This window comes from Caretta caretta, chromosome 1, assembly GCF_965140235.1.
Source record: "Caretta caretta isolate rCarCar2 chromosome 1, rCarCar1.hap1, whole genome shotgun sequence".
Taxonomy (NCBI): Eukaryota; Metazoa; Chordata; order Testudines; family Cheloniidae; genus Caretta; species Caretta caretta.
The window spans coordinates 182,557,224-182,581,119 of NC_134206.1; positions in this window are offsets into that span (position 1 = coordinate 182,557,224).

A 23,896-nucleotide genomic window follows, 5' to 3' on the forward strand; every position below is an offset into this window, starting at 1 on the left:
TTCATGCAAATCTTGTTATTTCTGCATCCTTTCACACTCCAGCTTAAATTGCTTGTCAATTGCATTGCTCTTCTTGAGTGCAGTGCTTCTGAGAATCACCAATATGATTTTATAAATCTATTTATAACCATTAGAATTTTATTTCTTAAAGAAGACATTGTGCATTATCCAAAATCTCTTAACAGAACCAAGTGACTTAGGAACAATATTTTAGAGGCGGACTGGGGGGAAGGGGATTCAGAAACAGTTTAATTTTCAATATTTAAATTACCCTGACAGTAGTAAGGCTGCTCACATTAGGACTTTGATGACAGCAAAAGGACAACAGTCTAACAAAAGCAGATCTATAATGAATGGAAAGTTAATAGCAATATTGTCTCTAAAATATGCTTTATAAAAAGAAGAAGAACCTTTTTAATCTTTAGTATATCAGCAAGCATGAGTGTCTCTGGGGCTTAAATTAGCTGCAGCTGTAATGACTAGCTTTCTCCTACACTTTTTGAAACTTTTATTTTTGCCTATTAGTGCATACTTTCAGTTTCCATAATGCTGAAATGCCATGATTTTAGAATTCTGGGGGCTAAGACTAGGACTAGGACCTATGTACCACAATCATATCAATGTTCTTTTTTATTTCCACTTCGAACAGGAATATTACTAGTGAGCTCTTTAGTTAAATTAATAAGCCCCAATCCTGTGATTGGATACACAAGTGTGAATCCTTATGCCCACACAAAATCTCATTGAAGTCAATGAGGCTATACATGGGCACATGGCTATGTCTACACAGAACTGATTGCAGGATTGGAGTCTTAGGCTCCAGTTCAGCAAAGTATTTGCTCAAGTGCTTTAGTGAATTGGTGTCTTAGACTTACCTCCTGCCTCCTACCTCCCTTAGGGCTACATACCCACCTACAGCTCAAAGGGTGCCCCACCAGCCATCTTGTGAAGTCTGCAACTGCACTTGCTTAGGCATGGAAAAGAACTGATTTTACAAAATAGAAAGTATTTTGCACTAATGTAGTGGAGGACAGGTGTAGCCTTTGGATTAGTAATTAATTGTACATAACTAAACAAGCTTGCAACAAAGTAATTTATACAAAATTACACAAGAAAGATTACTGGGACAATCAAATATCTATATTTGACAAATTCCCTGCGTCACCCACTAAAGAAACTGCATATATACTACACAGTTTTATTGCCCAAATGTTTTCTGAGATGTAAATGACAGAGCTTCTTCCTAAAGGATCAAAAAGAATAAGACTGGATATGGATCAGGATTTACTCATCCTTTATTTCACAAATCAGGATTAGCATATCATGGAAATAACACGTCTCAAGCAGTTTACAGTTGTTACAAATGACCACATATCTACTCTGATTTTAAGATTCTGTATTTCAAATATAAAATATGATGACTTGTATACATCTACTATTTATCTATTATTATTCTGCATATGAAAAATCCAACACACTCTATGACTTCTTACATATACCTTAGAATTATATGGATCAGAAATGAGGGGACTATTAAAAACATTCATTACTCTCCCGGAGAGTTTGGGGAGAGGGAGCCCCTTATTTCAGGCTGCTAAAAACTGTGGTAAAATTTTGTGCAGAAAGCAGCCTGGCTTATAGATTAAGATGCTCAGACCCTACATAAGCTGACCAGTACCAAATTTAAAATAAATAGAACAGTTGCTTCTGATGTACTCACACAATGGCAGGTTGATTTTCTTGACATAGCCCCCTATTTGAAACACAAGGCTAGTTGTGAATACATTTTAACAGTGACAGACAGTACGTTCAGATATGTCTGGATGCTAGCCCCCCCAAAATAAGAACTGGACAGAGGTGGCGACAGCATTTAAAATATTCTTACCCAATGGATGCCTCAGAAATTACAGACAGGCCATGGAAAACAGTTTTCAAACAAAGTTTTAAATATTTTTTTAAATCAAGGTGTACAATATTTTGTTACCATTAATGAAGTCCAGGTGGGGGCTGTTGAGAGGTTTGATAGACCTTTAAAATCAAAGAAGTGGAGGAATTTTTACTGCTTATAGCACCTTTTAGTACACTGATGTGCTACAGGCCTTCATGCACAATTACAACCAAACTATCAGCAGGTGCCTGAATAATATTACCCCCTCTAGCCTACTGAGCATGTGATTACAGAGATTACAGAGAAGAGGAAGTTGTACGCAATTACACACACACACACGTATGTGTGTGTGTGTGTGTACGATGAAATGGAAATGTGGACCTGAAAAATTTAACAGTTGGGTTGAAGCATCTCAAGTTCAAGATCTCTGATGTGTAAAACAGGTGGGGACAAGGACAGAAACAGGGCTTTATGTCACCTTGCGTAGTAACACATTAGTCCAGGCTTTTCCTCAAAATGCTAGTTCCAACCTTATGATACAGTTTGTCAAACCTTTAAACCTGGTTGGTAACAGGGATTTTTATTTATCAGAGATTAATTATTGCCACTCATGGAACATGATCTCTCACAATTTACCATTAGTGATAACATAAGACAAAGATAGGTGGTACTACCATGGACAAGAACAGGCAATTATTCAAGCATTCAGGACTTAGCGACAAATATCAATACCACTAGTAATGGCAACATCAAGAAACTGGAGGTCAGCATAATCTATGATTCTGTGATCAGAAGGGTTAGCTGAGTCAAGAATTCTAATGGTAGAATTGGTGATAATATTGGGAACAATCCCATATGAGAAATACAAGATAGCCCCAATCCCTGCTGACATGATAGGGATTTGAACTCTCTATATGTGTACACTGATACAGTGGAACACCAGTTTGTGGGGCATTACAACATGCTATTGTGTTCCAATCCACAGCAGCAACAATGAATTTATCGTTATCAAGTACAACAATCCTTATTATGTTCCCGGGAATAAGCATCATATCAGCACCATCACTGTTGTAATAAAGAGGGACCTAAATTAATGTTTCACTTCATTCTGATCAGGTGATTGTTTCACTTCACCACTGCCCCAGGAAAGTTGAAAGATAGTGATTATAAAACATTATGGGGAACCCTCTTTGTATAGGAACTATTATAAAACCCAGATTGGTTATGCCCTACCAAGATATTAGGGATTTCCTGTTATGTATAGGGCAGGAATAGGCGTAATATTTCACAGTCTTTTTTCAAAAAGCAGTGCTGGCTTTTGAGAAAGGTTCTAAAATGATTAAACCACACATGAAAATAGCTGCAAATATAACCTAAGATGTAGTGAGTCACGTTCCTAGTGCCATTATGAACAAAGCAGGCAAGCACATGGAACAGAAAGGTTCCAGTCTAGTGAAGATTAAAGAGAAAAAGAACAGCAGCATACTCCTCCAGTCACAGGTCCTTCTGTTCCCTTTGAAAGAAAAGTTGTTGGAAGCGATTGCAGACATAAGAATAAAAGCTGCCCTAAGCAGAGGATGCGGAACATTGCTCAGGGTAAAAGGGACATTTTTTAAAAACAGAACATGGCTTTCATTCACCGTGGCTCCAAAATATATGCCAAATCAGAGCTGGTTTTATTTCAGATAACTCCTTCTCAAAACCAGTACTGAGAAGAGCATTTATTAGTAGTATTACCACAGTGCTTACAGCCCTAGTCATGGACCAGGACCCCATTATGCTAAGTGCTCTGCAGGTGAAGTGCCATTGTTCGCAATTTTTACTGCAAACGCCCATCTAGAATTTTTTGTCTCAAGACACAGGGCACATTACCTAGACATGGACAGCACGTTGCTGTGCTTGTGTTGCAAGATCAGGAAAGAAGATGGGGCAGACATTGACAGAAATGCCAGAGTTGCACTAACTCTTATCCTCCTTTTTAATTATCTGGATGTCACCCTGAGTGTCCAATTTAACATCCAGAGCAAAAATTATTACCTGTGTAGAACCTTTATAGAACTGATTCTGAACTCCAGCCAAATGCTTTCAGTTCCACGTGCAGACCCAGCTAGACAGGCAAACTACAGGGTTTCAATGTATAGATGAGATGATGGTGTATGGAGGAGGGATTTAATTTTATTAGGAACTGGGGAACCTTTTGGGAAAGGAGGAGCCTGTACATGAAGGATGGGCTCCACATAAGCCAAAAAGGAATTAGATAGCTGGAAGCTAAATTTAAAAAGGTTGTAGAGGAATTTTTAAACTAAGGGATGGGGGAAAGCTGACAGGTACAGAGAAGAACATGATTCAGACAGAGACATCTCTTACGGGATGATTTATTAATGGGGAGTCTCTATCCTAGTAAAGACAGGATAGAATTTGATAAAGTACAGGAAGGAACTGAAGAGAAACAATCAAATGAAACACAGTCCCATTCAATTACATCACATAATGGCAGACAGCTAAAAAGTGACAATTTTTGAAGAGCTTATATAGAAATGCTAGAAGTCTAAATACTAAGATGGGCAAATTTAAGTGCCTCGTATTAAATGAGGATATTGTCATAATAGGTATCACAGAAACTTGGTGGAATGAGGGTAATCAATGGGACACAGTAATACCAGGGTACAAAATATATTGGAAGGATAGAATAGGTCGTACTGGTGTGGGAGTGGCACTATATGTGAAAGAAACCATAGGGTCAAACAAAGTAAAACTCTTAAATTAAATAAACTGTACCATAGAATCTCTATGATAGTAATTCCATGCTTGAATAATAAGAATATAGGAGTAGGAATATACTATCAATGGTCTGACCAGGATGATGATAGTGACTGTGAAAAGCTCAGGGAGATTAGAGAAGCTATAAAAATAAAAAACTTTATAGTCATGGGGAATTTCAACTATCCCCATATTGACTGGGTACGTGTCACCTCAGGACAGGATGCAGAGCTCAAGTTTCTTGACACCTTAAATGACTGCTTCTTGGAGCAGCTAGCTGTGGAACCCACAACAGGAGAGGCAATTCTTAGTGTAGTCCTAAATGGAACACAGAATCTGGCCAAAGGGGTGAATATAGCTGAACTGCTTGTTAATAGTGACAAGAATATAATAAAATTTAACTTCTCTCGGGGGGTGGGAAGGGGGGCAGGTGGCAACCAAAGCAGCCCACCACAGTAGCATTTAATTTCAGAAAGGGGAACTATACAAAACTGAGGAACTCTGTTAAACAGAATTTGAAAGGTGCAGTGCCATAAGTGAAATCTCGGCAAGTTGCATGGAAACTTTTTAAGACACTCTAATAGAGGCTCAAGTTAAATGTATACCCCGAATTAAAAAGCATAGTAAGAGGACAAACAATATGCCACCAGGGCCAAACAACAAAGTAAAAGATGCAGTTAGACGCAAAAAGGCATCCTTTAAAAAGTGGAAATTAAATACTATTGAGGAAAATAGAAAGGAGCAGAAACTCTGGCAAGTGAAGTGTAAAAATATAATTATGAAGGCCAAAAAAGAATTTGAAGAACAGCTAGCCAAAGACTTAAAAAGGAACAGCAAAAAATGTTTAGGTACATCAGAAGCAGTAAGCCTGCTAAACAACCACTGGGGCCACTGGACGATAGAGATGCTAAAGGAGCACTCCAGGAACATAAGGCCATTGTGGAGAAACTAAATGAATTCTTTGTAGTGGCCTTCATGGCTGAGGATGTAAAGGAGATTCCCAAACCTGAGCCATGCTTTTTAGGTGGCAAATCTGAGGAAGTGTCCCAGGTTGAGGTGTCATTAGAGGCGGCTTTGGAACAAATTAATAAATTAAACAGTAATATGTCACCAGGACCAGACGGTATTCACCCAAGAGTTCTGAAGGAACTGAAATCTGAAATTGCAGAACTATTAACTGTGGTATGTAACCTATAATTTAAATCAGCTTCTGTACCAGAAGACTGGAGGATAGCTCATGTGACACCAATTTTTTTTAAAAAGGCTCCAGAGGCGATCCCAGAAATTACAGGCCGGGTAAGCCTAATTTCAGTGCACATTGGTCAAAACTACACTAAGGAACAGAATTATCAGACACATAGATGAACATGATTTGTTAGGGAAGAGTCAATATGGTTTTTGTAAAGGGATATCATGCCTCACCAATTTACTAGGATTCTTTGAGGAGGTCAACAAGTAGGTGGATAAGGGTGATCCAATGGGTATAATGTACTTAGATTTTCAGAAAGCCTTTGACAAGGTGTCTCACCAAAGATTCTTAAGCCCTGGTCTACACTAGGACTTTAGGTCGAATTTAGCAGCGTTAAATCGATGTAAACCTGCACCCGTCCACACGATGAAGCCCTTTATTTCGACTTAAAGGGCTCTTAAAATCGATTTCCTTACTCCACCCCTGACAAGTGGATTAGCGCTTAAATCGGCCTTGCCGGGTCAAATTTGGGGTACTGTGGATACAATTCGATGGTATTGGCCTCCGGGAGCTATCCCAGAGTGCTCCATTGTGACTGCTCTGGACAGCACTCTCAACTCAGATGCACGATTGTTTGTTGTTGCTCTGACACAGGGAGGGGCGACTGATGACACGGCTTACAGGGTTGGCTTACAGGGAGTTAAAATCAACAAAGGGGGTGGCTTTACATCAAGGAGTATTTCAGGCAGGACTTCACGGAGGGTTTCAATAAGAAATGGTGCACCTAAGTTATTGTTCTTATTGGAACAAGGAGGTTAGTCTGGCCTCTGATTGATACATGGCTAGATTTACCTTGCTGCACCTTCTCTGTGAGTGAATGCAGTGTGACCTAGAGGAATGAGTCCCCTAGACGGGGGGCGGGGAGGGTGTTTGCAAATGAGTACAAAACAAATCTGGTCTATTTCTTGTTTTGATACACTCCATCTATCTTTTACATCTTTGGCTGGCAGCAGACGGTGCAGAAGGACTGCATGCCATCCACATCTCATGGCTGCTCACCATAAGATGGTTCAATAGGACTGACTGCAGGACTAAAGAGAATGACCTGATCAAATCACTCCAAATTTAGTCCCTGCGCCCATGTCTGCCCAGGCGTAGGGAGAGATTTTGGAGTCATTGTGGATAGCACTCTGAAAACATCCACTCAATGCGCAGCAGCAGTCAAAAAGCTAACAAAATGTTGGGAATCATTAAGAAAGGGATAGATAATAAGACAGAATATGTTATATTGCCTTTATATAAATCCATGGTATGCTCACATCTTGAATACTGCATGCAGAAGTGGTTGCCCCATCTCAAAAAATATATTTGGGAATTGGAAAAGGTAATTGGAAAAGGGCAACAAAAATGATTAGGCGGATGGAACAGCTTCCTTATGAGGAGAGATTAAAAAGACTGTGACTTCTCCGCTTGGAAAAGATATGATAGTGGTCTATAAAATCTATAAAATATGATAGTGGTCTATAAAATCATGAATGGTGTGGAGAAAGTGAATAGGGAAGTGTTATTTACTCCTCCTCATAACACAGAACTAGGGGTCTCCAAATGAAATTAATAGGCAGAAGGTTTAAAACAAGCAAAAGGAAGTATTTTTTTCAAACAACACACAGTCAACTTGTGGAACTCTTTGTCAGAGGATGTTGTTTAGGCCAAAACTATAACAGGGTTAAAAAAAGAACTAGAGAATTCATGGAGGATATGTCCATCAATGGCTATTAGCCAGCATGGACAGGGATGCAAAACCATGATCTGAAGCGTCTCTAGCCTGTTTCCCAGAAGTTGGGAATGGGCAACAGGGGATAGATCACTTGATGATTACCCTTCAGAGTAGCAACTGTGTTAGTCTGTATTTGCAAAAAGAAAAGGAGTACTTGTGGCACCTTAGAGACTAACAAATTTATTTGAGCATAAGCTTTCGTGAGCTACAGCTCACTTCATCGGATGCATTCAGTGGACCAGTGTATCCGATGAAGTGAGCTGTAGCTCAAAGAAGCTTATGCTCAAATAAATTTGTTAGTCTCTAAGGTGCCACAAGTACTCCTTTTCTTTTTGATGATTACGGATTCTATTTATCCCCTCTGAAGTAACTGGCATTGGCCATGGTCAGAAAACAGGATCCTTGGCTGGATGGACCATTGGGCTAACCCAATATGGCCATTCTTATGTTCTTGTTCTGTCACTATGATATGATTCTGCATAAAAATCAATACCTGTTTTGTAAGGTTTTAAAATCTGTTTTGCGGGTTCTTTGATCATAGACAACTTCTTTCTCTTTTTTTAAATGGTTTTTGTTTCTGTCACCCCACGTTTTTTCACCATCACAATCCTGGGCTGCTGTACGCTGATTCATTTTGGGTCACCTGCTTTGGGGATCAAGTCCTGGATGAGATCTTTCAAACTCTCAAAATTGATAAAACAAAATGATATAAAATATATATAAAATATAAAATATTATTACATGAATTGACATGACACATTATATTATGCACTATTTCTACTGACATGTCATGAAATGTAAGTTTTAAAATATAAAAATGAAAATAAAAAATTCCAGTTTGAATTTATTTTTGAGTGCAGTTATGTAAAAAAATAATAATTCTACAATTGTAGTAGCACTTTCACAATAAAGAGTTTGCGCTACAGTATTTGTATGAGGTGAATTGAAAAATACTATTTCTTTTGTTTATCTTTTTTACAGTGCAAATATTTTAATAAAATAATATAAAGTGAGCACTGTTCACTTTGAATTCTGTGTTGTAATTGAAATCAATATATTTGAAAATGTACAAAACATCTAAAAATATTTAAATAAATTGTATTCTATTATTGTTTAACAGTGCAATTAAAACTTTGATTAATCACAATTTATTTTAATCTTGAGTTTAATCATGATTAATTTTTCCAGGTGTTTGACAGCCCTGGTACAGAGTTATTACTACTTTTATAGATCCTAGGATCATCTGGTGACAGAATGTTTTCAATCATTGTTTCTGTTTGGTGGAATCAATTACCTCCTAATAGATTCTCTTTCCAAGTTTAAGATTGCATTTAAAAACTTATCTGCTTCCTGAATTCTAATTGGGTATGTTTTGAACTATAGAGTCTTTGGGTGAATATTTGTTTATGCATCTTCTTATATTTCCAAGTAGATTCATTTATATGTTTGCATGGAGTAAACTGTTCTGCATGCAGTATACAATTCAGTTTCGATATCAGCTTTCTTAAAAATGGTTTGATATGTAATCATGGGCAGGAATAAAAGATAAAGCTAAGAAAAATGAAGCTCATTAGTGTTTATGTATTTTTAAAATCAAATTTGTGTCTTGGATGCTTGATTTAATATTTCAATAGCTACACAGACTTACTAGAAATATTATTATTGTAGCCTAGCAACTGAATAGGAAAAAGAAGAGCAATATATGATAAAATTGCCTTTCTTGTTTGTTAAACTTTGAACAACAGCAGGGTTATAGATCACTGATATTATCTAAATTGGTATAACAATTCCTCCTGCAGGATCCCAAAATGCTTTACAAAAACTGGGTGAAATCCTGAATGCCATGTTAACTCATTCCTTATTTAGGCAAATTCCTATTCAAATCAATGGGTAAGTCTACGGGCTGGTCTACACTGGAAACTTACATGGGCATAGCTACATCTCTCAGGGGTGTGAAAAATCCATCCTCCTGAGAGATGTAGCTATGCCGACCTAGCCCCTGATGTAGACAGCACTAGCGACCCACCTGTTGAGGAGGTGGATTATCTACAGTGATGGGAGAACCCTTCCTGTCGCGGTAGTGAGGGTCTACACTGAAGCACTGTAGCTGTGCTACTGTAGCATTTTAAGTGTAGACGTAGCCTGAGTAAACAGAGAATACGAACTGGATCAGAACTTTAAATTTGGGGCCCACATATGCAGAGCTACTTTGTCCAGGTAAATGCTACTATACAGCTTCCCCATGGTACCTGCCTTTGGTCAGGAGTTCATCAGTTTAGGGGTACTTTTGAATTCCTAACTTTTCCTGGAGGCACAGGTGGTCTCAGTGGGCCTTTTCCCCATCTGAATCTAGCCAGATAATTGAGCCCCTTTCTCTCAAAAATGGACTTTACTGTTGTTATCCATGCCTTTGTGACCTCCAGACTATATTTCATACATGACTGCATTTGAAGCCAATTCAAAAACTACAGCAGGTTCAGAATAAGGCTACCTGATTGCTTGCCAGAATCCACTGCAGAGAGATTATTATGGGGCAGAGCTAGCCCATCCATAGTTAATGGTATAAACAGCCTCCATTTAAAATCCTACTCTACAGCTGCTGCTCATTTCACATAAAGGTGGAGAGAGGAGGCAGACACAACGTGGGTGTCAGATGTGGGGAAGGCAAATGTGAAAGCAGAATTATGCTTGCAGGTTACAATGGATGGCCAAGGATTTAGCTAGGAATTCCTGTGGTTTTATGCTTGTGTTAGTGAAATAGTCAGTTGACCAACCTGCACTGGGTTTTCACAACATTTTTGTTTGTGGAAAATCCCCAAGTTTTCAAAGAAATCCCTCTCCATTCTGATCATTAGTCACATAGATACATTGACATTGATATGAAATTTTCTTTTTATGTTCCCGAGGAGAGTCAGGAATGTCCCCTTTTGCTCCCCACACAGACATGCTCCCCCAGTGATCCCCTCCACAACTTCTCTCCTCATTCCCCTCATTGTTCTCAGGTGTGGCCGGAATGATCCCCTTGCACCCTCACGTACACACACAAACCCTTAACTTGTAAGCTCTTTGGGACAAGGATTGTCTTTTTGTTCTATATTTGTAAGAGAGACGGTCACTGTGGGGGCTCTGGTCTCCGACTAGGGCTCCCACAAGCTTGCTTGCCTTGTCCCATTAGCCAGAGTTGGCAGTGCAGACCCATTGAGCATATGTGATTGACACACCTTTTACAACCTGGCTGGCCAGGCCTGATGTTTGAAATTGCAGTTTTCCTTCTCCTAGGTGGACTGCCTGTCACAGCTGACAACATGCTACTGGAATATAAATAATGAAGAATACTCATGTTTACCACTATGCCCTCTACTCAGAGACACTTATGATAAGCATATTTTTAATGTAAATTTTAAAAATAATTTAAATATATCTTACAAAGGAGTAAAAGCAAAGTAAACTTATTAGGAATGATGTTTCCTTTTCACAACCATTTTTTTCTTTGTTTAAATATTTTGCTGTGGGTTGCAGGTTATTTTCAAGAACCAACATAAAAGGGGAGTGAGCATAGCCAAAGCAAATCAGTATTTAACAAATTTTGTTATTTTATATCAGAACAGTTCTTCTCACAGTACCTCCCCTTGCTTCTACTATCTACATATGTCAGTCTACCGTCCTCATCATGGTAGCATCTGAGTACCTCACAATCATTAGCAGCTTTTAGCCCCACAACACTTCACGAGGTAGGGAGGTGGTAGCCCCATTTTACACGTGTGGTTTCGCAGCAAAGGGTAAGTTAAGTGATTTGCCACAGGAAGGCTGTGCCTGACGCAAGAACTGAAATCTCCTGAGTCACAGGCTAGTGCTCCATGCACTCTACCCTCCTTCCTCTCTGTCACATTTCACCCAAAGATGGTGTTTTACTGCAAAACCCTTGGAAGCTTTTTTAACAGTTGAAAGCTGCTGATGCGAACTGCTAGAAGAGTAGAGTTAAAAAAACCAGAAAGGGAACATTTTTGATTTGGAAAAAAAAAAGAGATAACATGATTCTCCCTCTTTATCCCATTCAGTCAGCCAGGCATAGGCACACCTAACCTAAGAAATGTCATCATATATTAGAGAGACAAGGTAGGTGAGGTAATATATTTTGTTGAGCCAACTTCTGTTGGTAAGGGAGAGAAGCTTTCAAGTTTAGGGCAAGTCTACAGTACAAAATTTAAGTCAACCTAAGTCACATCAACGTCCAGCCACTGCAAAAATTCAAGCACTTTTGATTGTGTGCACTACGCTTCTTGTGTCAGTGGTGCGTGTCCTCACCAGGAGCATGTGCATTGATTTAACCGTAAATATGGGGCATTGTGGGACGGCTTCTGGAAGGCAGCAAGAGTCAATGTAAGCAACTCAGAGTCTATGCTGACACACTATAATCTATAATATAATATCTATAATCACTGACACTGCATCGAACTAACAACATTGAGTTTAGTGCTACGCCTCTCGTGGAGGTTTAGTTATTAAGTCGTGTAGTGAGTGAGTGGGTGGGAGCTACATTTTATGATAGAAGCTTATAGACATGGGTGCTGACTTCCCCAGTTTCCTGAGGGTGCTTGACCCCCTGCTCCGCCCCAGGCCCCACCTCTACTCCCTTCCCTCAAACCCCCACCCTGCCCTGCCTCTTATGGCCCCTGCCATGCCCCATTCTACCCCCTCCCTCCACCTCTTCCTGGTTCAACTCCACCCCCTCCTACCCAGTGCCTCCTGAACATAGCTGAAGAGCTGATCTTGGTGGTGGGCGGCGTTGTGGGGGGGGGAGGGGAAGCTGATTCGTGGGGCTGCCGGTGGATGCTGAGCCCCCACTTTTTTTTCTGTGGGTGCTCTGGGGCTGGAGCACCCAGGGAGTTGGCACCCATGCTTACAGAGTTAGGTCGATGTTAGCTGCCTTATGTCGACCTAACTCAGTAGTGTTAGAACAGTCCTTATGCTGAGCTCTTTTTTACGTCAGAACTAAATACAAGGTGGAATAGATTGTTTAGCAGAAGTAGTTCACACATATTTCAAGGGACTATTCAAGATAAAGTGACCCATTAACAGCTCTCTAGTCATAAGGGGGGAAAAGAGAGAGAGGAAAAAAAGGTAGGCGTTGGGGCGGATTAGTGGGTTATAGACTGTTGTAATAAGCCAGACTCTCTCTGTTCAGTCCGTAATTTTTGGTGTTAAACAAAGTTATGAATTTAAGCTCCCAGGCTCATCCATTGAAGGTGATATGAAGTTTTCATTTGAGGAGGAGAACTGAGAGGTCAGATACAGAGTGAGCACTTTGTGAAAAGTGTTCACTCACAGGTGATAGGGTGTTTTTGTCTTTTATAGTGTTTTTATGTGAGATAATTTGAGAGCGTAGTGATTGTCTGGAGAGCATTTTTATATGTTTGTCATGCTCAAGCAGATTTCTTTTGTTTGGAGGTGCTTGGAAACCTTCCCTTTTCGCTATTGGGGTTAATATTCCTCAGTACACTTCTTTCTTGGCTGGTGTACCGCAGCACATGACTTTCTAAAAACAGTGAAGTGCTATTTTTCACCCAGCCAGCAATGCTGAGAATAGAACTATGATCCTTCAGCTGAAGTTCTCTCTGTTAGGCCTCTGAGATCATTCAAATCTTTTCCCCCCCCTTCTTGTTAGCATGCCTTTATGGCAAGTGGACAGAGCTATTCCCAGTTGTCTTGCAAGCCAACTCTTTACTTGTGTTACTAATAAAAATCTGTTTATTTCATTTCTTTACCTTCCCAACCTACCTTCAGATAATTTACAGTCCTTCCCTTTGCAACCTGAACCACGAATTACTGGCTGATAAATTATTATCCAAACAGAGTTTAAGGTCAAATTCTTACAAGTGCACATTTAAACATGTTTGCAGATAGTTTCACATGCACTTTTTCTTTCAAATGATGTTACATCAGAAATTCTAAAATTACACTCCTTTTCTCTTGAGCTGAATTCCCACAATCATACAGAAAATAACGTGTTATTTATTATTATGATAGTGCCTACAGTTCCCCATCCAAGACCCGGGTCCTCTTGTTCTAGGAATTGGACAAAGTAAGACAACAGTCCTTTCCTAGTAGATTAGATGGACAAAGGATGGAGGAAAGGAATATGGCATCGGACTTATCTACATGGTGCCAGCAATAGAAGGCTGATTTGTAAAGAGCTCTAATTGCCCCATGGAGATCTTGCTGGGATACTCGATCTAGGTCCCTCTTAGAGCATGCCAGTGGGATCTACACAGGGGCAGTTACAGTGCAGCACATTAATACACTTTACAACTCACAGCCTCTGGGTGTGCTTAGCTGCACCATGTTGACAAGCCCGTACACTTATCCATATACACAGAGTATTAGATTACAAATAAAATATTAGTCATGTGGCCAAAATTCCCTTTTGTTCCATTCAAACCCCTGTATATATTAAAAGCCTGGTTCTTTTCTCATTGGCAAACATTTTAAGCCTGATGTTATTTTAGTCTGTGACACATAGTCACAAAAACAAAACACGTACTGCTGCTCCTAGCAGGAATTCCTCTTCACATAATAGGTAACTGGGAGTGGAGAGGAGGAAAGTTCATATATGCCACGATTTTCAGAAGTGAAAAGCACCTGCCAATGGCAGCTGCTGGGTATAAGGCAGCTTTGAGAATCAGACCAATACTGTAGAAAACCTTAATGGCTTGATTTACAGATGTGCTGAATACCTGCCAACTGAAGAGAATGGGAAGCTAGAGGTGCTCAGTACCTCTGAAAATAATCAGGGTATGGGGGCCTAGAACACCCACCCTTCTACACACTTAAATAATACTGTACATGCCAGCAAGCAAGGGACTACCCTCATGGATACATATTCCACATCCTCAGCACTCACTCTTATGTGTATTAACTACAGTGCTAATTTATTGATCTATAATGTTACACTAGGTACAGCATTCGCTATATTGCACCACACCTCATAATAATTTAAAGTATTGGTGAAAATTCTGTTATTGGGTGCATACTAGCATCTGATAGAGTCCCTTGGAAAAAAACAACACCACCACATTATTTTCCATGTCACATAGCACAATGTATTTGAAAAGTTTTGAGTTATTCATGAAAAGAAAAAGAAAAAAAAAGAGAGAAGTGTTTCTTCTACCAGGACATCAAGATCAGCAAGTACTCCTGTGTTTTCACTCCAACACTTTCTCTATAAGTCTCTTAATGTTCCCCGTCATTCATCTGCTCAGGTAAATGACTTCAGAACTCTTTAGCGCCCCTCTAAGATTCAAGACCAAATTGCACCGGAAAGATTCTGACAGTACAGCTGTTTGCCAATTACTTGAATTATTTCTAGGCACTTTGGCACATCTCAAGATGAAATGAAAATCTTTCAGTCTGCACCACTGAGGGATTTATTATTTCACAATGCTTCCATATATAACATAATGAGAATAAAAGCTTCTCTGCTTCACAGATTTTACCTAAGGTATCATAAGGCATAGAAAATAACACATCCCTTTCTTTCTGAAGGCACCTACTGAGTTTTACAAAGGCAAAGAGAAAGAAGGTAACATTAGACAAAGAAAGCTATTTTCCTTGATTTTAAAAAAAAACTCCTCTAAATTTGAGCACACAAGAGATTTTAGGATTAAAAAATACACACATCTGTGCTGAGACACAGAACCTCTCAGGTGCTTCATTATTGGCATTTAAAGCCAGTTTCATGAAACACCTGGCCTTGAGTAAGCAGTGTGATCACAGAGTGTCAGCAGGCTGGGCAGATTTAAATGGAAGAGCATTACACATTCAAAAGCCATTTTCAAGCTGATAACAGCATTATCAGCAAAACTGTAACAATAATGTAAACACCCCCAAATACATTATTATTAACGCTGGTGCATCTTGGTAGATCATTCAACATCCTTCTTAACCTGTTTTGTTTCAGAAAGACTGTATTTTTATCCCCACTTTATTTTTATAATATTATGTACTGTTGATAGCCTTATTTATCCTTTATTATTCCCAGTTTCTTCTCTATTTCCTCTCCTTATTTGTATTATTGCCTCTCCACAAGTGCCTACAGCATTATTCACTGAAAGCACTAATCACTGCTCAGAGTTCTCCCCTTTTTAGCATGATTCCAAGGACAGAAGTCCTTGCCTGAAGCATTACGTTCTCAGGGGGAGGAAAAAAGGGGGAGGAAATCACTGCTTGTTGCTTTGCTTGCAATTCTCATTTGGACTAGCACTTGCAGAAATTGAACTGAGTTTTCTTCAGTGTTACTGCAGCTGCAAGGTAATTGCGCAAAGTTGCAGGAGCCAATAAGGATTGATTTTCCTTTTCACTTTTTGCAAATGTTACAAAAGAACCTGATAAGTCAGTTAGGGCTTATATACTTCTCACTAGGCACAGATGGAACTTGCTCTGAGTTAATTAATAACATTAATAAGGTGAGATGTTGGAAATGCCAGAACTCACAGGCAACGTCCCTGTTCAATCACCTCTACACATGGGACAGGGAAACATGTATGATCCTGTGGTCACACAGGCACCCACCATGTAACATCAAATGGCTACTGCCAGCAAGAAGGACCACCTTAACAATATTCCCTCAACAGGGAAAAACAAAAGGCCAATAAGCACGAAGGCCAGTCGAGGAGGAAGTGGGGCCACTTATGGAAGCAACCACAAGGTGCATAACATCAGCTACGTGGTGGTAATGGTAGATCCTTGCTGTTCTGCTGCATTTGATTGGAAGTGGGCAAGTCACGAATGAGGCTCATCATAGTTCCTCTTTTTTAGGTGGAAAAAAAAAAGTCTGCTGATTTTTATAGCAGATCACCACTCTCTGACATGGGCAGAAGTGCTGAGTTGTGAGGATGAAGCTCCATTTGCGGTGCCCATGTTAGAAATGACTGTTGTCTTCTGCCAAAATATCTCTTTGATGTTCACCTTTCTCCTTCCATAGAACAATACAATGACAATCTCCAGAAATAATTCAGTATTCAAATAATCTTCAAAATTAAAATTATCTACCAGAGCTGTGGTTCTCAGCCTTTTCCATACTGTGATCCTATATTAAAACAGCAAAGGTTTGTGGACCCTCTTCCCACCTAGCTATAAAGAAAGAGAGCATGGTCATGATCCCCCAACTCATTTGTTATCCCCAGAACTCCCATAATCCATGTATTAGAGAAAATTCCAATATCTGACAGACAAAAACTCTAGAACAGATTTTAAATTTTCTCTGTCCATTTTTGCCACACTGACTGCAAGCTATTTTTCCACAAACTCTTGTTTTTCCAGAGCTCCAAAAACATGGATTTATTTATTACAGCATTTTGTTAATTTTGATTAGACTCAGACCTTAGCCCATCACCTACACCTCTGTCATTAATCTAGTTTAGAAAACGTGATGAATATTGCACTCATAGCTAATTAAAATGAACACTAGCCGTCATACCACAGCTGGATTTCTGTACTTGGCAAGATGCCATGGCATTCTGAGAAACAAACTGTCTTTCCTGTTGGCAAATCACTCCCCCAATCTATCCAATTCTGAGTCCTCTTCAGGTCCTAGCATCTTCTCTCTTGGAATGCATAGAACACTAATTCCACATGGACATTCTTTCTGTATGTTGTTTTTATGCTGTATTTTTAGCCTCCTGAAAAAGGAGCTGTTCCTCATTATGAATCCCTTAAAACATCCGTTTGAACCTTATAGGGTATGTCTACATTGCAGCTGGGAGGTATGATTTGCAGCATGGATAGACAGTCTCATGCTAGATCTGCTCAAGCTAGCTTGCTAAAAATAGGAACGTGAATGTTACGGTACTGCAGGTGTCTTGGGCTAGCTGCGTGACCTTGGACCCAGGAAGCCAGATGGTCTTGGACTCAGGTGGCTAGCTTAAGCTGCCGCCAATGCTGCAACCTCCATACTGCTACTTTAGCACCCTAGCTTGAGCTAAGCTAGTGCGAGTCTGTCTACCCATACTGCGAATCACACCTCCCAGGTGTAGTGAAGACACACCCATAAAAAACTTTGCGACATGTTTTCTAAGCTTGATGCTTAAGCTGAACTCACAGAATATGCACAAAAATGTCACTGTGCACCTAACACATGCGTTTATGTATGAAAACAGGTAATTGTAAACACAGGTATCCATTTTGCATGCACATGCATTTGTGCTCCAAACAGATGTGTGTGTATATTTTGCTGAGGCAAGTTTGGGCACCAACTTTGAAAATCTGGTCCATTATGTCCAGGTTTCTAGGTGGTTAGTCTTTTCTCCATAAATGCAATTTTCTCTGGCTAACAGTAATGAGTTGCACACTTTTTATTCCTGTCATCAGTCTTTATAAGGGGTCAGTGCTGCCTTGAAAACCAATGAAGCAATAGCTAGCATAACCCATTTGTCAATGTATGTTATGTGTCCCCTTCTGGGCCCAATACACAGAGGATGAGAGTCTGTTCACAGCTCCTGAGCTAGAGAGCTTTGTTCCTTAGTTCAAGCTGTAGTAGCCCATGCCTTCAGCTTTGTAGGTCTCTAGTTCAATCCCTGGAATGTCAGCTGAGATGGTGGGCATCACGCTAGTGCTGACCTATTTCTGTGGTGAGGGGAATGAGATTTTCCTGGGTATGAATCTCATTTATGCTATGGCCCCTTTATACTGCTCTGGTAAAGGAGATAAAGTTGTCATCAGTTATATTTGCATGCCCGTTAGGGTCTCTTTACACTGCCAAAGAAGTGAAAAGGGGCCTTAGTTCAAACGACAGTCAGATCCTCTCTGTTTGGCCCAGGAACCATCTGAAGGCCTGAGCTTACACAAATAATAAAAAATAAAATTAATATACAAAGGGCCTCCCTATACCTCCTCTGCCACAGCCAAGCAGAATTGTCACACATACAAGGTCTTCTCAGTGTTTTCCATTCCACAGATCCCTAGTTTGTGACAGGTCATGCCTCATTTCCTGTGGCCTTTCTTCCCTCCTTCCACCCTGCTGGAACAGGTGCAGCCAACCAACTGCAGCACACCTGTATCATCAGCTGTTTCTTGGAGATGGGGTTTAAGGAAATCATTTCCATTTAGACTGAAGAACAGAAGGAAGTTCAGCAATAAAATGAGGCTGTCTGGTCCAACATGCATGACACTTTAAAATATATGTTAATTCCACTGTCCTAACTGCTCACCACTTCATCATCAATTTACTTAATTCCCTCCTTCACAAGAATTTGTTTTTGGTATCTCTTGATTTAATTTAAACCGTTTGCTTCAGTTGCAATCCCTATTTTGTTTGAAGGGGAGTTAGCCAATTTTCCTAATGACTATTTTTTTCTTGTTTGTAAAATTATATCCCTAAAATCCTCTCCCTTTATCTCTGTTAAAAAATATCTATTAGCTTAAAGTCTTTGGGTTCCCTTCCTGTCTCTTCCTTCTACACTTTTCCTCTCTGCAGTCCATGCACCTCCAAAATGTTTAACCCATTTTGTCTGTGTTAAATAGGACAATTTTATGCAACAGAATTCTGCACCAAGGGAATCAAAACCTCCATTCTTGATTATTGTAACACATTGTACCTAAGAATGAAACCACATAAACTGAAAGAGCACCATTTACGACCCACCTACTAAACAAGAGAGGTCTCTGAGAACACAGCACCCCAGTGCTCAGATAACTACAACAGTCTGAGGTCCTGCTTTGGATCTTTAAAGGTCTAAATGAGTTGGGCCCATGTTATCTTAATGACTGCCTCTCCCTTCAGCACCAAGACCTGCCATGTCAGCAGCACTCTTGAGAAACAATGTAACCCAGTGTTAGAAGAGCGGTGCCTGGCGCACAGCTGTGAAACTGCTCCCCCATGGCTAAGAATGACCACAAAACTTACTTGCCTTCAGAATGAAATGCAAGACCCTTTCCCTCAATGCATCTTTCCCCCAATAACAGTGATGATGGGAGTAATAACCGCACCTCTGACTGTGCTGGGGAAAGTGGGAGAGCATCTATGTTCATGCTACCTGTTGGAGAACTCTTTAGAAGGTGCTGAGATAGTACAGCAAGGAGGGCAGTACATATATGTGAATAAATAGCTGGATCCCCACTGAAGAGTCTGGGGTTATTCATTTCCCCCTGAAGACACCCAGAAATGGGAGATTGTAGCAGCGTGTTGGCTCCCCTGCTTCCCTCAGAAGTCAGCACATGAGAAGTGTATATGTGCAGGTATGTGAGGATGAGAACTGTATTGCTTTTGGTGGGGAGGTAGTCGACTATGAAGAGGGAAAAGAGGCAATGTCAGGCCTCAGTCTTGGGATTGTCTGAGCTATTGTTTTTCTTTTGTTCTATTCCCTAGCTTAAGTCCTCTTGCGTATGTATGTTTGTTGCCTGTGTGCCCCATACTACGGTGGAATTTTATGTATTGTTTGGGCCCTATTATGGATAAAACATGCCCCACCCCCAAATTCCTTCAGTGAATTTAGTGTCATCTTAATAATAGAGCATTAAATAATTCTGCTGTCTCCATTTAGCTGATCTAAGGAAGGAGATGGGGGCTGTTACGTCTCCCTGTTGGTATGTCCTATCCCTTCACACTCTGGTAGCGTGTCTAGTGAACTGGAGCCCACGGCAGCAGAGGCTTCAGAGTAAGACTCCTGAGCAGCAGCTCTCAGATCCATCTGGGATTTGGAAAGAAGAATAAATGCTAGGCTGGACTTGTTAGAGATGGATGTTTTGACTCAAAAAATTACTAGAGTCAGAGCTCCATTCAAGTTCACAGTGAGAAACTGAACACCAATAGACACGATGAAATCTGATTCTGTAAAGCTAGAGTAGCTATTTTAGCTTTAACAGAATAAAGAGTGAGATTGAGGCCTTTAATCCTTGGACTGGGCTGGACAGAGGGTTGGGCACAGGTTGCAAAGGCAGTTTGCCCACTGTTACAGTGGGTGAGAATGTTGCTAAAAAGAATAATCTCAGTATTCCAAGGGTATGTGAGGCAATTGTGGTCACCAAATCATGATTTGAGAAGTACATTCTTGAGCAAAGGTTTAAGTAGCTATGCCTTCCTGCATCCTCTCCCTCTGTCTGTAACCCTTTATGCCCCCTCCTTACCTTAGTTTTTTCACCTAGTTAATCCCCTCCAAACAAGCACTCTTGAATACCTTTAAACAAAAGCAAAACACACCCACACCCACACTCAAAATCTCAGAACTAACACGTTGCTTGCCATCATCACATGGTGCACTCCGCTTGTATCTTGCATTCCTTTAGATCGCAAGCTCTTCGGAGCAAGGACTGTCTCTTATTCTATGTTTGGCTAGTGTGTAGTACAACGGGGTCCTGGTCTCAGCTGGTCCCAAGCCTATAGCACAGGGGTGGGCAAACTTTTTGGCCCGAAGGCCACATTGAGGTGCGAAACTGTATGGAGGGCAGGGTAGGGAAAGCTGTGCCTCCCGAAACAGCCTGGCCCCTCCCGCTCCCACTTCCTTCACCTTGACTGCCCCCCTCACAACCCTCGACCCATCCAACCCCCCTGCTCCTTGTCCCCTGACCGCCCCCTCCCAGGACCCCCTCCGCTAACTACCCCCAGGACCCCACCCCCGTTCCAATCCTTCCCTGCTCCCTGTCCCCTGACTGCCCCCCAACCCATATCCACACCCCCGCCCCCGATAGGCCCCCCTGGGACTTTCACACCCTATCAAAACCCCTGTTCCCCATCCCCTGACCACCCGCCCCCAAGAACCTCTGCCCCATCCAACCGCCCCCTGCTCCCTGTCCCCTGATTGCCCCCTGGGACTTCTTGCCCCATATCCAACCCCCCTGCCACTTCCCCCTGCTTACCATGCCGCCCAGAGCAGCAGGAGCTCGCAGCCCCACCATGCGGCAGTGTAACTACAGGGGAGGGGGAACAGCATGGGAGGGGCCAGGAGCTCAAGGGCCGGGCAGGATGGTCCCGCGGGCCAGATGTGGCCTGCAGGCCGTAGTTTGCCCACCTCTGCTTTAGCATGAGAAACATGATAAATGAACAAAGAAAATGATCTATTTCCAGAAAGACTGGAGGAAGAATATCTTAGTTACAAAACCTATATTGTAATTACGTTAAAGGGGTCAATGAATAACAATTCTCAAACTTTAGAGATAAATTGGGAATTTAAACAGATTGATTGGTATATCCCAGATACCTTGTGCCACTCTGGTGATGTAAAATAGCCTTAGTGGTACCAATAAATCTGGCAGAGAATCTTAACTTGGCCAAGAAAAGCCCTCCTTTTACCTTACCAATTCAAGTGAAGATTTAACATTCTATGACTGCTTTAGTTTGGGAATTTTCTCAGTTAAAAAAAGTGTAATGACTTTTGGTGTAATCAAAGAGATTGAAGTGTTCTCCGACTGGTTTTGGAACGTTATAATTCTTGACGTCTGATTTGTGTCCATTTATTCTTTTACGTAGAGATTGTCTGGACAGTCAGATGTCAAGAATTATAACATTAAACGGAGAACACTTCAATCTCTCTGATCACTCGATTACAGACCTAAAAGTCGCAAAATTACAACAAAAAAACTTCAAAAACAGACTCCAATGAGAGACTGCTGAATTGGAATTAATTTGCAAACTGGACACTATTAAATTAGGCTTGAATAAAGACTGGAAGTGGATGTGTCATTACACAAAGTAAAACTATTTCCCCATGTTTATTTTTCCCCCCTACTGTTCCTCACACGTTCTTGTCAACTTCTGGAAATGGCCCACCTTGATTTCACTACAAAAGGTTTTTTTTCTCTCCTGCTGGTGATAGCTCACCTTACCTGATCACTCTCGTTACAGTGTGTATGGTAACACCCATTGTTTCATGTTCTCTGTGTATATAAAATCATCCTACTGTATTTTCCACTGCATGCATCCGATGAAGTGAGCTGTAGCCCACGAAAGCTTATGCTCAAATAAATGTGTTCATCTCTAAGGTGCCACAACTACTCCTGTTCTTTTTGCAGATACAGAGTAACACGGTTGCTACTCTGAAATCTGATTGGAAGAGTGTTAAACCAATACTCCCTAAGGATGGAAAAGAAAGCTCCATTCCCATCCATTTACCAGGAGCTCTGCAACAGAGAACCCTTAATAAGTAATATATAAATAAAAATAAGAGGTTATACCCTGTAGAGAGTATTTCTGCAAAATCCTAGTATAACTCTCCTCTGAAAGCATTTTATTTTTCAATCCCCCGTGTATGTGCACATAAGTCTCCAAAATGTAAGACATACAAGCACAGAAAATCTACAATCACCATATGAAAAAGACAGATGCCAACTTCATCAGAGTTAAAAAGTATTGCAGCTGCTAAAAGAAAAGAAAAGAAAAGAAAAGAAAAGAAAAGAAAAGAAAAGAAATCTTCACACTCCTGGCAGAGTTTTGGGGTCTAATCATTTTATTACTTGTGTTCATTCTGAATCTGGTAAATCACTACCCTACAATTTATGAATGACTCTAGAAACTCAGAAAGCCAGCTCCCCATTTCTGAACTTCTTTTTGATCTCCCTAATTTAACTGATGTGCATGACAGGGTCGGGATAGCACATTTTTCTTATAAAATTGCATCAGCCTTGAGTGGGAACTATTCAAGTTTTAATCTCCACTTTCCTCTTATGCTTTCAAAGGACATATTTTGCTTCATTAAACATGGTTCTCTTCTCCATTCTTGATAAGGCTGAGGAATCCAAGAAATCTTTTCATTGGATCACCTGTAAAAGTACACCTAGTCTCACAAAATGATTATGCTATATGCACTGTGATTTTGTTCACATTAACTACACACACATACACACAAAGTCATCAGAGTGAAAGTAAAATGCTACCAAGTCAGAATGGTATACAGATTGCCCAGGCTGATTACAGAGTGCAAAAGAGTGAAGAATCAGACCCATGAATTCTACTCCAAGAATTAAAATTAAACAACACTCTGAGTGGTAACAAGTAGGGAGTGTGGAATAGAACAAGGGATGCATAAAAGTAACACCATGTTAAGATTATGTGGTTGATTAGGGTTCATTACATACACACATTAATGGTTGCTTTTCATGTTATTTTGTTAGTGGTTTTCAGAGAGTTTACAAATATCATATGGGGTGGAGAGGTTGACAACAGGGAGCTGACAGGGAGGGTAGGAAATATATTTGCAAGAACAAGAAAAGTAGCTAGAGGAGAGCATGAGAGAGAGGCAACAAGAGAAGGAATGTGTGATGCACGATGGGCTATGAGGGATGAGATAGGGAACAG